Source organism: Nannospalax galili, unplaced genomic scaffold, assembly GCF_000622305.1.
Source record: "Nannospalax galili isolate Female #2095 unplaced genomic scaffold, S.galili_v1.0 scaffold649, whole genome shotgun sequence".
Lineage (NCBI taxonomy): Eukaryota > Metazoa > Chordata > Mammalia > Rodentia > Spalacidae > Nannospalax > Nannospalax galili.
This window is the reverse complement of record NW_008359093.1, coordinates 139943-154535: the sequence shown is the minus strand read 5'-3', so window position 1 is coordinate 154535 and position 14593 is coordinate 139943. Positions and strand designations below refer to the sequence as shown.

Sequence of the window (14593 nt, the reverse complement as noted above, 5' to 3'; positions counted from 1 at the left end):
TTTTTTTGGTCTTTTTGAGACAGGATCTTCCTGTAGCCCCAGCTGTCCTGGTCCCACTGGAGTGTAGACCAGGCTGGCCTTGAACTCACAGAGATCACCTGCCTCTGCCTCCTGAGTGCTGGGATTAAAGGCGTGCACCACCACACCCGGCATATGAGTTTAATTCTTTAGCAATGCTTTTTTTAATTCTCTCAAAACTACAGTCACAAGTTTGATGTTTGTGCCAGAATACATGAAAGAATTAGTTTCACAAAGAACAAAGCACATTCTACAGGTTTACCTATCAGTAGGCTACAAAGAATATATTAGTTTCTTACACAATCTATAGATTTTAACAATTTCCAGGAAGGTTAGTCAACCAGTGATTATGTTTAACATTAAACGATCATCCTACGTTTTGCAGTACCATGACTTAGATGTTTTTCTCTGATCTATGACTAAGGTGGTGTTCCGCCAAGCCCAACATTGTTGTTTTCAAGAAAATGTCCGGACCTCGTCCCTGACTATTCTTAACCTCTTCCTTGCTGTTCTCCTTCACTTACGTCTTGTAATCACCTCTCATGGAATTCAGATGGAAGGATACGGACTATAGCAAGCAAAGTCCCAGAACACTACAATCCCAGAGATCGCCTACATGGGAACCAAGGACAATAAGCTCCTGGGACACCATCCATTTATTTTTTCATGGTCAGTAAGTGTCTGCCTCAGCAGGAACCTGTGGAAAAGTGATGCTAGGCGTAACAATCAATGATGTTGACATCCCAAATAATCACCCAACCCCTTTCTAATACCTTCAGTCAAGCATACCTAAACACTGTCTTCACTTCAGTCACCAACAAAGTTCTTTACCAACTGTGTGCCACTGGACAAGGCATCAAACTTCTCAGTATTTTCCTCTGGAACATGGGGGATAAGAATAGCACCCTCCCCCAAACTTAGTTTTATCAAACTCAGTCCTATGTGTGGAGTACTTAATACAGTCCCTTCCTGTACACATAGGTAATACTTCTCTGAGGAATTTCAGTGGAGGGGCTGAAGAGATGGCTCGGTGATTAAGAACACTAGCTGTTCTTCCGGAGGACTTGGTTTTGATTCTCAGCACCCGCTTGGTGCTGAGAACGACCATCCATAATTCCAGTTCCAGGGGATCCAACACCCTCTCCTGTTCTCTGCAGAGCATTGCATGCACATGGTGCACCTTACATACATCACACAAAGTACTAATACACATGGAATAAAATTGTTTAAAAAAAGTTTCAGGGCAAATAAATAGCCGTTTTGAAGATGTAGGGCCTTTTTTTTTTTTTTACCTACATTTAAGTAAGAACATTCTACACAAGACATAAGACTTTAGTTAAAATGTTTTCAATCAATTGTTAAGAGCTTACATAAATATATCTGAGCTATTTCAGTTGCCCCCATTTTATTTGTGTGTATATCCTGTCAATTATTACTTAAACATGTACTTATTTTTAAATATGTTTTCATTCTTTTATATTTTCATACAATGTATTTTGATTATATTCTGTCTGTTACTCCCCTTAACACCTCTCAGTTTTGTTTTATGTTTTCATTTGTTTGTTGTTTGTTTGTTTGAGACAGGGCCTTACCACGTAACTTTGGCTGGCCTAGAACAGACTATGTAGACTAGAATTCACAGAGCTTGGCTTGCCTCTGCCTCCTGAGTGCTGGGATTAAAGGCATGTAACACCACACCTAACTCCTTTTACTTCAGAAAAATGTTTAATTACATTTATTTTTTGTGGGGAGGCGGTGTGTACAAGTGCGTTGGAGGTCAAAGGACAATTTGCAAAATTCAATTCTATCATTCCACAGAGTGGGGTCCAGAGTCCAGACATAAAATTCAGGTTATGTTTCACAGAAAGCATCTTAACCAGGTGTTCCATCTTGGCAGCCCTAAAAAAATGTACTAATTTCTATGTTTAATTACATTTATTTTTTGTGGGGAGGCGGTGTGTACAAGTGCGTTGGAGGTCAAAGGACAATTTGCAAAATTCAATTCTATCATTCCACAGAGTGGGGTCCAGAGTCCAGACATAAAATTCAGGTTATGTTTCACAGAAAGCATCTTAACCAGGTGTTCCATCTTGGCAGCCCTAAAAAAATGTACTAATTTCTCTGGGTGTGGTGGCACACGCCTTTAGTCCCAGCACTCGGGAGGCAGAGGCAGGCAGATCTCTGTGAGTTCAAGGCCAGCCTGTTCTACATAGCGAGTTTCAGGCCGTCTGGGGCTCTCTTGAGGCCTCCTTAACAAGAGGGCAGAGAAGAGAAATGCAGCAGAGTCTGGGGAAGGGAATGAGTCAAGGTGGGAAAAGTCTGTGTGGCCTTTGAGAAGGTGGCATGGGGCAGAACCTAGGGTCAGGTGGAACAGAGGGTGGGGTAGTGGCAAGGTAAGCAAGCAGAGTCCCAGACACAGGACACAGGCAGGGGAGATACACAGGAGGGCTGAGAAAGTAGGTTTTTAAAAATTAAAAAAAAAAACAAAAATATATATTTTTGGTGTTTTTTGAGACAGGGTCTACTGTAGCCTCAGGTGGCCTGGAATTCTCTCTAGGTAGACCAGGCAGGCTACCACACCCAGCTCCTTAAAAAAAAAAAAAAAAAAAAAAAAAAAAATTAAAAAAAACAAAAAAAAAAAAAAAAAAAGTACTAATTTCACAAATTCAAATTTCAACTTATCAACAAGTTATCCGGGTGGCCCTGAGAAAACAGGCAGCTATGTTTCTCCTACACTGCCTGGTATACATACGCTGAGGGAATTCTTCTGAGGGTCCTTCCACTGTGGTAGATGGTCACCCATCATGGGTTTAAGTTGGGGACAAATAGGCAGAAATAAGTCTGCTGAGCTTAACCCACTTCACTCAACACCCAGATCTCCATCTTAGTGCAAACTACTTATATTCCATATTCTCACCGTCATCACCAGCGAGAACCACATCAGACCATGGACCTCCACCACTGTGGAGGCAGCCCCACTCTCCAGGCCCACATACCCCGTCCCCCTTCTCAGAGTCCACCCAAAACAAAAATCTTAAGATTATCCTGCCTATACGAGCCCAGGTTTTATGCTCATCCTGGTCTCCAAGGACTACCCTTTAGTTACCCCCAGCTCAGACCCTACCCAACTTTCCAGATGTGGGTGAGCATCTGAAGTTCTGAAAATCTCAGAATCACCATCCTAAAACCCATCTAAGTACCTGAAATTTGTTCCCTGTACAAACTCAACTCCTCTATATCCATCCTCCCAGATGGATTAAAAAAACACTAAAATGATCGTTTTTCCTCTACTTTCTTTCACAGACACATCTGATGAACAGGAAGTCCTATCAGCTCAGTTTTTCAAATTCATCTGAGATCTAATCAAACATCTCCACATCTGTTGTCACTCTGTTCCAGACCCACAAGTCCCCTGCATTAGTCTACTGGAATTACGAACCCACAGGTCTGCCTGTCTTCACCCTCACAACCCACCATTCTATTTTCTGGTGGAGGTTTGGAAATCTTTGAGAAATACATCCAATCTCTCCTACTCAAAACCTTCTGCGGCCCCTAGCGCCCTCACAACAAAGGCCCAGCAGTCCAAGCTGTTAATCCATGTTCCCTAACAAGCTGTGCTTTCCTGAGAGCAGGCATACCTCAACTTTAGGACGCTGAACTCCTGCCCACCTCCAAGTTTTGTCAAGTGCTGTCCATAGACCTGTGAGATTCAGTGTATCTGATGGGAGCACACGTTAAAAAAGTCAGAATCCAAGACACAAGGGACCCACTGTCAGGGACACTGGCCCTGAGCTGCAGTCTCATGAGCAGACCGTTTACTGGCACTCACTTGACCCAGAGCTCCCCACACTGCCACCACCATCAGATTGGAGACTGAGTCTGAGACAGGGACACAGTCATCCCTACCTCAGGCCTGGAGGGGTCACATGGGACGTCACAAACCTCAGTTCTGTTTGTCAAAGGACAAAATCATCCCTCTCGCGCACCTTACTGCCTAGACCCACAGAGCACAAAATCAAGTCTGTGGATCTGTCCGACCCATTCAAAAACTGCAGAATCAGTGCCAGGAAATTATGGAGTATTATTTGTAGGCATGTATTATTTGTAGGCATGGAAACCCCAGATTTCATTGGCTGAGCCTTGTTGCCACTCGGCGCAGTGTCTTCTGGGTAAGGTAGTTCCCACAGGATCAACTATGGCGATGGAGACTCAGTCTCCAAGGACTTGGAGACTATCATGAATATAGACGGTCCAGTGTTTCCGTTTCCCTAAGCAGCTGCTGCTCCAGTCGTACATCTCCTGAAGAGTATCTTCAGGCCTCAATGACGATTTCTTTGGGCTGAATCAAGCATACATCCACAAATTTCCCTTAGCATGGGGATGCTCAACAGAAAAGTCAACCGTGATAACACAAAATCTGATGCGTAAAAATGTGAAGAGTCTGAACCCTAGAGACAGGTGGTGAAGGAATTCCAGGAATGTGCTTTCCTTCTCCCTTCACATCCATTCCTGCCTTTTCTCTGCTCAAGGACTGTTCAGGCCTCAAATCCACACGCCCATATTCTCACCTTTCATCTCTTCCTAGTCTCACGGCTCCACTATTTCTGAATTCAGAATCAACAACACCCCCCCAGGCCCCCTGCTCCCAATGCCCCCACTCCTCGGACCCCTGTCACATACACACAGATGGGCAGAATGCTGCCTCTTTCCTATGTAATGATCCACTTCACCACAGTCTTGGGGAGACTTCAGAAGACAAGAGATGATTTAAGTACTGCTACCTTCCTGGAATTTTCTGGAAGGGGTTCAGCGTTGTCTGACTCAAGAGAAGGCATGGTACAAGTGACAGCATGGTACATTAGAGAAAGGCCTAATTTTTTGCCACTTCTGCAATGGTCTTTTTTTTTTTTTTTCTTTCTTAATTCAGCATCATTTCACTAAGCCACACTGCAACATGTTGGGGGGGGGCAGGGAGATGAAGCAGGATCCACTAAAACAATGGAATAGGTGGAAATTTTCCCTCTTTAAGAAAATTTCTATTTTACGTGTATGAGTCTTTTGCCTGCATGTAGGTAAGTACACCCACGTTGTGTAGCACCCATGGAGGCCAGCAGAGGGTGTCAGATTCCCTGGAACTGGAGTTACACAGTTGTTAGTCACTATATGGGTGCTGAGAACCAAATCCAGGTCTTCTGCAAGAGCATCCAGTGCTCTTAACTGCTGAGCCATCTCTCCAGCCCCAAATTTCCTCTTAAGGCAGGTTCGGGAAGCCTGGTGTGGTGGTATACACCTTTAATCCCAGCATTTGAGAGGCAGAGGCTCCGTGAGTTCGAGGCCAGCATGGTCTACATAGCAAGTTCCAGGACAGCTCAAAATACAGGACAGCTCAAAATACCAAAAAAAAACAGGTGTGGGAGATAAATCATTACTTTTAAGCATTTTAGAAAAATAGATTCTGGGGGCTGGAGAGATGGCTCAGTGGTTAAGAACACTGGGTGCTCTTGCAGAAGACCTGGGGTTCAAATCCCAGCACTCACATGGCAGCTAACAACTAACTCCAGTCCCAGGGGATCCGACAGCCTCTTCTGACCTCCATAGGCATTGCATGACACAGGTGCACTTACCTACATGCAGGCAATACACGCAAACACATAAAAATAAAAATAATAAAACAAGAGTATTCTTTAAAAAACATTCTACATTAGTCATCTAATTGAGGCATGAAGTGGAACTGAATACTGTACATTTATAGATGAATCTGATATATGCATTACCAAATACGGCCACAGCAAAATCTATGAAAATTCAAAATTGGGTGACAGAAAGTCAGGATATCACTCAGAGAAATCAACACAGGTGGTACATAAAACTGTAAAAACAGCAACAGAATGAGTATTAAAATCTAAGATGGGTCCATTTCTAGGGCGTTTTCTATGTAAGTGATGGGCACACAAGGGAGAGTAGGGAGCTGCTGTATCCTGGGTGGCTGGCCCTGAAGCCTGTTTACTAAAAAGCAAGTGTAACTTCCTAGAAACAATCCAGAAGTGCAAGTTAAAAGCACAATCAAATGTTATTCCATACCTACTAGAAAGACTAAAAATGAACAGCTGTGACTTTCAAAGGGTCAGAGAGGATGTGAAGAACGGGTATCTGATATATTCCAGGAGGAAATATGAAACACAATCATTTAGAAAAGAATCTGGTTACTGCTTTAAAACTTAAAAGAGTATCCAGGTGGCAAAGGCAGGTGGATCTCTGCGAGTTTGAAGATGACCTAGCCTACATAGAGAGCTCCAGGCAAGCCAGGACTACATAGTAAGACCCTGTCTCCAAAATAGCCCCCCCCCAAAAAAATAATAAATGCGCTTTAAATGTTTGAACTCTTAGCTCAAACCATGAGAAGCCACCTGGAGCTGGTCCCCAGCAAAACTAGTGAAACTTAGGAACAAACAGAAGTAGCTCTGAAAATGGACATAAAGAATATGGAATAAACATTTATTCAGGGAAATATAACGTTTAGTTAGACGACAAATGTCTTATTTAAACCAAGGCCACTCTGTTCCCACCCCATCCAACCTCAGTAACCCGGAAACTCTGTTCCACCGAGTACAGCGCAGTCAAGACCACAGAGCTCACTACTTGCAGCACCATGGCAAGGGGTCCCCTTGTTGGGAACACCTCACAGCGACGATCCTATGCTGTCCCAATATGCCTATCCAAAGAGGATAGTCAGTTACCGGCTCCCTCACTAGGCTATTCCCAGAACTTTTTAAACTCAGATTCACTCCTAAGGCTGAAGGTTAGCCAATGGATAAAGCTTTCTCTGCATTCATAAAGTCTAAGTTGTGCTGATGTTGCTGGTCAGAGCAGGCATCTGCTCAGAGGTTTTCCCAAATAGAGTACATTCATGATGCATCCCAGCACTGGACTTTTCTAGTGTTAACGGGATGGAGGTTGGAGAAGTACTCAAGAATTTTTTCCAGTGAGCCCCCCTCGTGTGAATTTAGAGTCCATGTTTATAGGATTTCCCACATTCGGTACACTCACAGTGCATTTATCAAGTGTGAATCTTCCGATGTCTATAAAGGCCAGAACTGTTAGGAAAAACATTCCCACATTCCTTGCACTCATAAGACTTTGCTCCAGTGTGAACACTCTGATGTTTAATGAGGCTCAAACTTCCAGGGAAGACTCTCCCACACTCATTACACTTAAAAGGCTTTCCTCTGCTATGATTACTTTTTTGATGTTGTGTAAGGTAAGAATTTTTGCTAAAAGACTTCCCACATTCACTACACTCAAAAGGCCTTTCCCCAGTATGAACTCGGCAATGATAAAAAAGACTGGACTTTTGCCTAAACGATTTCCCACACTCACTGCACTCATAAGGCCTTTCTCCAGTATGAATTCGCCAATGACTTATAAGGCTGGATTTCTGCCTATATACTTTCCCACACTCACTGCACTCATAAGGCATTTCTCCAGTATGAATTCGCCAGTGACATATAAGGCTGGATTTTTGCATATATACTTTCCCACATTCACTGCACTCATAGGGCTTTTCCCCGGAATGAACTCGGAAATGACTGACGAGAGTGGATTTGCACCTGTATGATTCCCCACATTCACTGCACTTAAAAGGCCTTTCTCCAGTGTGAACTCTCTGATGGTTCATAAGTGAGGAGTTTTGCCTGAAAGTTTTACCACATTCATTGCACGTAAAACACTTGTCACCAGAGTGAATACCTAAGTGTTCGATAAGATGTGCATTTCGGACAAAGGATTTCCCACACTCCTCACATTTATAACGCCTTTCTCCAGTGTGGATTCTGCGATGTTGAACAAGTTTGGAGTGATACTTGAAAACCTGTCGACATTCAATGCACGTAAAAGGCTTTTCTGCAGCGTGCACTCTGCGGTGTTGAATGAGGTCAGTGTTTTGACTAAAGGATTTCCCACATTCATTACACACATAAGACGTTTCTCCTGTGTGAACAATTTGGTGTACTAAAAGCTTACATTTTTGTCTAAACTGTTTCCCACATTCACTACATTCATAAAGCCTTTCTCTGGCATGTACTTTCTGGTGCATAATAAGCACAAAATTCTGACTAAAGGCTTTCCCACAGTCACTGCATTTGTAGTTCCTGTTCCCAGGGTCACAGGCCTCACCACCATCAGAGTTCCTGGGTAGTTCCCCACCACTGTGAGTCAGCTGATGTCTGAGAAGACCTGAGCTGGTCTGCACGTCCATCCCATCGTTCCTGTTTTGTGATCTTTTCTCCAATGGGTGGTTTTTCCCACTGGTTGTAACAGGGGCCCTGCCCTCCTCTCTTCGTAAGGGTTTCTCCCCACATCTCGGGTTTTGCTGCTGCTGAATGGTTGCACCACGTTCATCATCTATAGAAACAGTTAGCCTAAGAGGTGTATCTTCAGCCTCCACCCCACTCCTGGAACCTGAAAACAGAGAACCATCAATGAGGACAATGAAGACTTTGGTGTGACAAGACACACAAGGGATGAGGACCTGAGATTCTGTCTGGATGAAAGGGCTAAGTAAGGCTGGGAAGGACACCCTGCTGTGCTGAACCCAGCACCATCACAGATTGAGGCCTCATTAGCAGCAACAACGCAAGGCAGGCATGCAGCATAGGAAGTGGCAGGGAATCAAACACACACCACAGCAAATCATTCTGTGGGGCCTCAGCTGCTGGAGACACAACACAGTGCAGAAGGGTGTGTCTAGGCCCACAAAATATGATGGCTGTAGAACACATATTCAAGGATTACTCAGGGGATTAGCAGTCCGTTAACAACACAATCAGGGAAGTCTCTGTTCCACAGTGCTGTAGGGGAATAGAAAACAAACCAAAAACAGAAGACTGATAAGTAAGGACTATCCCTGGTTTAGATAATGCAAATAATAAGTAGGCAACTGGGCAAGGAACCGTAAGACGGAAGTCTGTCGTAATCTGTTGCCTTGGCACCAAAACATCAGAACCAGTAGAAAGATTCCGGTCATGAACCTGTTCCAGTCTCATACATGCTAACTTCAACCTCCAAATACCTGGCCATGTATCTGGAGTCATTATTCCCGGTGAGGAGATGTGTTCGCCCCACAGCTCCAACTGAGTGATTTCACGGGTCCCAGAAGGTACAAGCCCTAAGGAAAAGACAGGACAGGTGAATGGCCCACACAAAACATACTGAGCCAACCCATGACAGTCAATGGAAAGTAAACTAATGAAAAAGGCTCTTTGAAGGGTGTTTCCCAAGAACGACAGAGTACCCCAGTTCCTACCAAAGGCAGGCCAAACACGTCAACTGAGCAAGGAAAGCAGTGCCTGAGTCGTGGAAGTGCTGTCTACTTGCAGAGTCACCAGGCAAGGGAAAGGCTAGTAAGGTGAGCTATTAGGCTCACTGTAAGATTCCTATCCCCAAGCTGCTTCCTGTATGCTTTTGCTGTACTTAAGAGAGAAGGTGTTAGTGTACTCAGCCCAGGACTAGCACCTGCATTTTTAAAGTAGTGTCCATGGGCCATCTTTGGGAAGGATACATCTACTTCTAGAAAAAAACAAGTCCATGAGAACATGCTCTGACCATGGTAGGCGGCCCTTACCCACAGAGGCCATGAGTGAGAAGGTCTCCAGCATCACACTGCGGTACAGCAGTCTCTGAGAGGCATCCAGCAGTGTCCATTCCTCCTTCGAGAAGTAGACAGCCACATCCTTAAAGGTCACACGGCCCTGTCACAATGGGGACAGTTGGGTTCATAAGAAACCTCTTCCTCTAGGACTCTTAACATCCAACAGACAGCCACTCGTGCTCAGCTTCCTACCTCAAGAATGCAAAGCCCTGGCATCACAGGAACCCAGTCTCTCCTCAAGGTTCCCCTGACTACGGTGTTAAGCACTCAACAACAAAAGGCAAATGGACAGATAGGAGTCCATCCAAGTTGGATATTTACATGGAAAGTCCCCCCATTCTCCCTACAAATAATTCGAGTCTTCCCTGATCCAACCAGATGTGAGTCATGCCCCTGATACGTGGGCCTTGACACCATCTATGCACGCTTCAACAGGCACATCTCTCTCTATACTACTGTACCTCCATTTCCATCTCAGGAAACAAGGCCCAGCTCCTCTGGCTAGTGTTTACTCTTAATTTCTGTCTTCCACTCTTTCCACCAGACATAACAGACATCTGAGGTTTTCTGATTTTCTGAGCATTTCCAATTCAATCCGACTTCCAAGCCTTTTCTAATATTGACCACTAGAACTTTAATACCTTCTAAATCTCATGCCATGAAGGAAAACCTCTCCATTTAATCCCCAATGTGGACTCAGGGACCTTGCATTCTGTGATCACCTTCCAGGAGATTCTGATGGAACTTTAGGGAGAACAGCAAGAAAAGAAACTCAAGACACAATTCTGGGACTCAAGGAGGGTAATATGCTGTGGTGGTTTGAATGAGAATGTTCCCCATAGGCTCCAAGTATTTGAGCATTTTGTCCCCAGTTGTTGGCAATATTTTGTGAGGTCTTAGAAGGTATGGCCTTGCTGGAGGAAGCATGTCACTGGGGGCAGGCTTAGAGAGTTCTTAAGCCTTACTGGATCTCAAGTCACTCTCTTGCTAGCTTGAAGATGTGAGAGCTTAGCTTCGCTCCTCCTCCAGCCACCTCTGACGCCATGCCTTCCCACCACTGACTCTTGCCCCTTTTGAACCATAAGCTAAATAAACTCTTCCTTTCATAAGTTCCCTTAATCATGGCATTTCTATCACAGCAACAGGAAAGTTACTAATCCACCTCCGCTTACCTCTTCATTGTCAGTAAGTGTCTCTGTGATAATAGGAACCTATGAGAAAACAAACCTGTGTGTAAAAAGCAATGATGGTGGGGCTAGAGGGATGGCTCTGTGGTTGAGAGCACTGACTGCTCTTGCAGAGGACCCAGGTTCAAGTCCTAGCACCCACATGGTGGCTGACTACCATCCGTAGCTCCAGTTCCAGGGGATCCGATGCCCTCTTCTGACCTCCACAGCATTGCGGGACATAGTTGCACTCACATACATGCAGCCAATACACTCATACACATAAAATTTTTTGAAAAAAAGCAATGATTGTGGCATCCCAAAGGACCATCCAAGCCCTCTCACATACTCTGCAGTAGCTATACCTAAAACTCTTCCGTGTTGTCATCTGGATCATGGGGACAAGAATGGGACCCCTCTCCTAATAGGAGTATTATGTCCATCAAAGTCAGTCCTATATGTCAAGTTGGTGTACAGTGTCTTCCTGTACACATATTTAATGCAGCTGTTAGGCGTTTTGGAACTAGGAGGGAGAATCAGCTTTCTCCAGGGACAAGCTCACTGATTGGTTATCTAATCCCAAGAGATACATGCAAGCAGAACTAATTAGATTCAGTACATCATATATGTACACGCACACGCACACGCACACACACACACGGTATATGGAACAACACTAATCAAGAAAGAGGTCATGAAACTGAAAAGGAGTGGGGGGCATGGGAAGGAGGAGCTGGGAGGGGGAGAAGGTGAGGCAGAGTGCTATAAATACAGTGCTCGTGTATGAAATTCTCAAAAATAATTCCTTAAGTTTCAGGGCCAGCAAGACGGCTCAGCACCTAAAGATGCTTGTCAACAAGCCTGATGACATGAATTCTATCCCAGGACTCATACGGTCAATGAAGAGAACCAATTCCAGAAAGCTGTCTTCTGACCGCTACACACGTGCTGTGGCAAGCACATGCATTCACACAGGTGCATACACGCTAGCGTGCGTGCACACAATTTTAAAAAGTTCCAGTGCATGGAGAGATGGCTCAGAGGTTGAGAACACTAGCTGTTCTTGCAGAAGACCCGGGTTCAAATTCCAGTATCTACATGGCAGCTAGCAACTGCCCGTAACTCCAGTTCCAGGGGATCCAACACCCTCTTCGGACTTCCTTCGGTCATTGACACGGGTGCACTTACATACATACAAGCAATATATGCATACACATAAAATAAAAATAATTTTTTTAAAAAAAAGAGTTCCTGTGCAAGGGCTATAACAAAATTATCTTGGGCTATCTTAGCCCTTTTTTTTTTCCCAGTAGGACTGTGCCCTAGGAATGAACAGCTTTGGCCACTGAGCCAGGCATCAAGCTAGGATGAACAAAGGACAACTATCTGTTCTGCCCCCGACTGATTTAAGAACACCACCACCACCAAGATATCTCTTTGCCCACTGCCGGGGCAGTTATCTTAGCTTTCTAACAGCCAATCTATTACCTTCCTCAACACAGGGCTTAACATCTTTGTAATCAAAAACCAAAACAATTTACTGGGATTCACATTAAGGATATTTATAACGACCCTATTAAAGCATATTATTATTCCCTGCCTTCCACACAACCTCCTCTAAAATACTCAAATATGATTGGCACTCCTTTCTGGTCCCTGTTCCATCATTAACTCTTCTACTCACCCTTTACCCCTATCTCAATAACTCCAACTCAAACAGGTTTCAAAACTCATTATGGACTTCCTGACTTACAAGTATTCCTTTAAGGACTGTTGTGATCCGTATCCATAGGCAGGCCCCTTTTAATCTACATGCTGATCCTGTTCATCCAGAATGCTCTCCAACATGCTACTTGGATTTAGATAACATCCTTTTTTTTTTTTAATTTTATTTTTATTTTATGTGTATTGTGTATTGCCTGCATGTAGGTAAGTGCACCCATGTCGTGCAATGCCCGTGGAGGACAGAAGAGGCTGTCAGATTCCCTGGGACTGGAGTTACGGACAGTTGTTAGCTGCCATGCGGGTGCTAGGATTCAAACCTGGGTCTTCTGCAAGAACAACTAGTGTTCATAACCGCTGAGCCATCTCTCCAGCCCCAATGAGTACCCTCTTGATACTCAAATACAGACTCCAGCTTTGGTACCAGATAATGCCTGACTGACAGATGGCTCTAGATGAGGAGGTCACACCCTAATCCGGCCACTTCAATCTCAGCTCATTAAGAGCTACACTGAGTAGAAGATATCTGTTACCCCTTGGGACACTTCTCCCTTCCTTTCCTATAAAAGCATCCTATGCTCCCGCCTTGATTTCTCTTCAAAATCCCTGCCATGCTATCTGTCTCTGGCACCGGGGCCTGAACTCTCCTCAGAGGCCCTGCGTGCTGTTTTCTGTCTGTCCCCCTTTCCTAGCTTGTTTCTTCATTGTTGTGAAAAAAACACTCTGACCACTACCAACTTGGGGAGGAAAGGGTTTATTTGGCTTACATCTCCTGGGTCACAGTTCATCAGGGAGCCCAAGGTAGGAACTCAGGGCAGGAACCTGGAGGCATGAGCACAGGCTATGGAGGAACGCTGCTTACTGGCTTGCTCCCCTGACCCCTGTTCAGCCTGCTTTCTTATACAACATAGGCCCACCTGCCCAGGGTTGGCACCACCCACAGTGGGCTGGGCCCTCCCATAGTCACTCAGTAATCAAGAAGATGCCTCGAAGACATGGCCACAGGCCAGGCCAATGGAGGCAATTCCCCAATTGAGGCTCCCTCAACCCAGGTGTGTCAAGTTGACACTAAAGCTATCCAGCACACCCTCTGTCCACGATGCTGATGACTCTTCGAATACACTTAAAACCAACAATCCATCTCAGTGTCTCCCTTGAACTCCACTTCTTCAACCATTCAGCCTCCGCCCTCATCACCCCCACCCCAACCTGATTTGGGGCTTGGAAGGTTGGAAAACTATGAGATAGTTTTTTCCTTTGCTCAAAACCTTCTGTGGGGGCTGGATAGATGGCTCAATGGGTAAAGCACTTGAGGCCCAAGACTGACAATCTTAATTCAATTCCCAAAACATATGCAAAGATGGAAGGACAGTACTGATCCCACATTGTCCTGTGACCTACACGTTCACACACATACATACACACATACACACACAAAAATAAATTTAAAACATTTATTTCTAATATTTTAAACTATTTTTATTTTATGTGTGTTTTGTCTGTCTGTATGTAAGCGTACCCGTGTCGTGCAACGCCAAAGGAGGCTAGAAGAGAGTTGTCAGATCCCCTGAAACTGTAGTTATGGACAGTTATTAGCCACCAGGTGGGTGCTGGGAATCGAGCCCAGGTTCTCTGCAAGAGCAGCCAGTGCTCTTATCAGCTGAGCCATCTCTCCAGCCTTTAAAACCTGCATTAAAAAAAAACTTCCGTGGCCACCACTACATATGAGCATTAATGCTCATAGGACCCCTAACTGACAAAATTCGGATTTAGGATTCTGAACTCAGGTCCGCCTCCCACCACACCCCAGCATACAGATTTTTTTTAAAAAAAGGGGGGGGGGAGCGGGAACCGGGGCTGGAGAGATGGCTCAGAGGTTAAGGACACTGACTGTTCTTGTAGAAGACCCAGGTTCGACTCCCAGCACCCGCATGGCAGCTAACAGTCCTTAACTCCAGTTCCAGGGGCTCCGACAGCCTCGTCTGTCCTCCGCCGGCATTGCACGACACAGGTGCACTTACCTACATGCAACACACTCATA

The 14593-nt window shown here is 44.8% G+C and overlaps 1 protein-coding gene and 1 non-coding gene across 2 annotated transcripts in view; both read right to left on the bottom strand.

Annotated features, from left to right (window-relative positions):
- LOC103725486 (zinc finger protein 549) overlaps nt 1–14593 on the bottom strand; it is a 29352-nt gene that overhangs the window by 14372 nt on the left and 387 nt on the right. The gene's annotated exons all lie outside the window — the stretch shown is intronic.
- Nucleotides 12144–12285, bottom strand: LOC115068379. Its single transcript, XR_003847732.1, has one exon. It is a non-coding gene; the product is annotated as a small nucleolar RNA SNORA48 (small nucleolar RNA).